Source organism: Physeter macrocephalus, chromosome 11, assembly GCF_002837175.3.
Source record: "Physeter macrocephalus isolate SW-GA chromosome 11, ASM283717v5, whole genome shotgun sequence".
NCBI classification, from domain to species: domain Eukaryota; kingdom Metazoa; phylum Chordata; class Mammalia; order Artiodactyla; family Physeteridae; genus Physeter; species Physeter macrocephalus.
In genome coordinates this window covers 92,596,009-92,599,627 of record NC_041224.1, presented here as the reverse complement: position 1 = coordinate 92,599,627, position 3,619 = coordinate 92,596,009, and the positions used below count along the sequence as shown (strand labels likewise).

The 3,619-nt window shown below is 38.4% G+C and overlaps 1 pseudogene; it reads left to right on the top strand.

The window, feature by feature from the left end:
* Positions 1-1,955: 1,955 nt before the first annotated feature.
* On the top strand, positions 1,956-2,874 carry LOC102984610 (gem-associated protein 2-like; annotated as a pseudogene).
* The last annotated feature ends 745 nt before the right edge of the window (positions 2,875-3,619 follow it).

Here is a 3,619-nt window from a genome sequence, read left to right as displayed (position 1 = left end):
TTCCCAGTTATCAGGAACTCTTTCTGATTTATCTTTCTATTCTAGTCTGGCATATGGCAGATTCTCTCTAAACATTTCTTGAGTACATGAACAAATGAAGACCAGAAATTCAAGTCTACTTTGATATTTAAAGGAAGTCTTTATACTTCCTGGAATCACATGGGACAGAGGGAACATTTATTATAAATAGATGCCTATGTTGTGTCTGTAGCACAGCACATGTTACCTCATTTAATCTTTTCAAGAAATTCATGAGCTATTCCCTTATTTGCTACCATTTGTTAGTTATTTACCTATTTGATATATACTATGTCCTGTCTTTTAAAACACTTTATCATTTAATATTTTTAATGATCCTTTGAAGCAGGTATTACTGTTCTCATTTTTAAAATAAGGAAGTTGAGGCTCAGAGAAGACATGAAGTGTTTGAATCCAAATCTACCTAACTCTAAAACCCAAATATTTCCTACTTGACCAGCATGACTTGGAGACAAAATGTTTGGGACAAATAGGTTATTTATGTGACTTTTCTGCTTTCTTTATTTTTCCTCTAATACTGGTATCTACCACTTCTCCTTGTGTATCTTGCATTAACTCTCTTCTAGACAGAAGACCTTATTATTCACTATAAAATATAGAGAAACCTCACTGGTCATCTTATAGGCTGTTAGTCCAATGTTAAGTCAATAAATATATTCCCGTGATGAACAATCCTTGGTTCAATCAGTTGTGACCAGATTCTTAAAGTCACATTCCAAAAAGCTTGGCTACCTTTGCATAAGGACCTGCCTTGGCAGCTTTTCCCAGAAGAGGCCTGTAGGCCTGCCAGTTGCTCAGGATTTCATGAGTGGTCCAGTCACAAATAGAAGATGCTCCCAAAGGTAAGTATGAGACCTTCATCAGTAGAGTAATTTTAAGCACAGCTTTACTAAAGCAGCATCAAATTCTAATTGGATCTACTAGACTTAATTTAAGGAGCCACAGTGGACTAATTCTAATATACTGTTACATCCAATATATCACTACAATATTATACGTAAGCAAGCATGTGTGTGTATAATGTGTAAAATGGGAGAAGGGATGGGGATGTGAGAGCAGGGTGGTGGACTGAAAACATTATTTTAACCTTGTTTATTGTACCATAACAGGTCTTGGTATTGCCCTTCAAGAAAGACATAAGAGTAGAGAAGGAAAGGTAACTAAATAAGCAAGAGAGAAAGAGGTTGCCATGCTAGTAAAACTAGATCCTAAGATGAAAGGAAACTTAGAGGTCAGCTACTACAACTCCCTAAACCAAGGGGAATGTCATTTCCATTGTCATCTGTGAGTATCAACTATCCTCAAAAGGATAGATCAGAAGATTATCGTTCCTCATTTTGCAAAGATGAAGACAGAGAGGAGAGAAGTCAAAACTATTAATGTGGGAAGGGTATGGGTAGGCTATATCAGATGCAGTCACCCAACAGCAGAATATCAGACTTAAAAGCACCTCTTGAACCTGGGACATGGGCGTGTATTTGGGGCATTTAGCATGGCACAGATGGCATGTGAAATAGACTTCTTGTCCTGAGACCTAGATTCTAGGCCAGTCTCCATCATTATTAACTAGCTATGTATCACTGAGCTGTACACATGATTTCTTATCTGTGAAATGAAAGGGTAGGATTAAAAGATTCCTACATTATTTTCCAGCAATAAATTCTCGATCCTAAAGAAAATATTTACTTCTGACAATGGATGAACTGTAGAACAAATTACTCTAAGGTTGTATTGATTAAAAATAAAAATACCTTTGGAGGATGTTGATCACTACTTCTGCAAAGAACTAAATTCAAAATCTTCATTACACCATTGGAACCTTAACTTTGATACAATCAACAGGCTTACTCATACATAATTTAGCCCCCTAAGGCCTATCTTTTGCTCATCTCTTTGCCAAAAGTGCTTATTTGTGTGCCTGTGCAGTGACCAACCTAGACTTGGCACATGTGCTGGGTGGAACTGGCTGAGTTGAAAACCATGGCATAGGTGCCAGTGGAGTCTGCAGTGGAAGACTTGATGCCTCAGCTGTTGCCAGTGGAGCCCTGCAACTTGACAGAAAATTTAGCTCTCTCTCTATCCCCAAGGATGCCTCAGGAATCCCTGAGGCCAGTCTAGATTGAAGTAGCTCAATGTCCAGATGTGGTAGCTCACATCGACCCAAAGAATTTGAAAAGGAAGCAAAGTGTGAATGTTTCTCTTTCAGAATAAAAACCTGCTCCTAAAGGATATTCCTCCAAACTTCAGAGGCAAGAGCAACAAGTGGCACCGTTTTCAACTGTTCAACAGAGCGTGAACACACACTGAAGTCACTGGAAATCTCAGCAGTTGGGTAGTAACAGGATCATGCCTTTCAACTATGTAAAATATGTAATTATTTCTCCTTTCCCAGGATAAATATCCTTCATTCTTCCAAAATCTGAAGATGAAGAAAGCTGTAAAAACTTTTGTCTGGGTGAAATGTTATATGCAGAAGGGGCTGTTGGATCAGCTACAAATTAAAGTCCTGGGATGGATTATACCCAGATTGGTTTTCCTCCCTTGCTTCTTATTGTTAGCAGAATAAATCAGTCAACAGTAACTAGTGTCTTGGAATATACGAGTAAGTGGCTTAGAGAAAGAGAATTATTACAGAAGTGGGATGATGACTTTATGCTTTATTGGCTTGTCTTGGAAAACCTTTATTACCTGAGGATCAATCACTAATTTGGCAGCTTGCAAGAAGGTGCTCTGAAGTGAGGCTCTTAGTGGACAGCAAAGATGAATTTGAATTTATTAATCTGCTTGGTTAGCAGGTATTTTCACCAATGTGATTTAGATGATAAGCCATCTTGATGTACCTGATCTCAGGGATGGAAGATACTTGTGATGATGGCAGCCTAAGTCTGAGGAAGTGCAATGCCAATTCAAGTGCAAATTGCATCATATCTTCAACACTATGCGAAGGGTCCTCAGCTTAACCTGTGTAACTCAAGCTGATATTCAGAAGACAGATTGTATTGATTCGAATATCTGAGTGTCTTTGGAAAATCCCACCCAGTTTTTGATGGACAGTTTAAAGAGTTTTCTGAAATCAAATGTTTTTAAAACAAATTAAGTGTCATTTATTGATGAAGCATCCTGCACAAAAACTGTATGATGAAATTTTACAGAGGTCCTTGGTGCTGTTATATTGTTTATTTACATATATACATATAAAAATTGTATTGAAAATGTGAAAAAAATAGCTTTCAGGGATGTGGAGCTCAAGCTTTCTATTACATTCTCCTCCACTAAAAATTATGTCATTATTGTGGCTTCCCCATAGACCTGTTCCACATCTTCTTCTCTGGGCCCTATATTTTTCTTTATAAGATCAGCTTGCTTGTTCTGGGTCCCTCCCACAGACTCGTTGCTGGGTTAGAGATGTGCTAACATTCACAAGGATGATATCAAAGCTATTATGTACCTGTACCTTGTACAGGTTGTGCACTGCACCAGAGCACCCAACTGAAGTAGCAAGTGGGGGCTGCAGTGTGCCTTTGTGTGGGTGCATCCACCTTAAGGCAGGCATGCCTTTTTCCAATTCACTCCAGGGTGT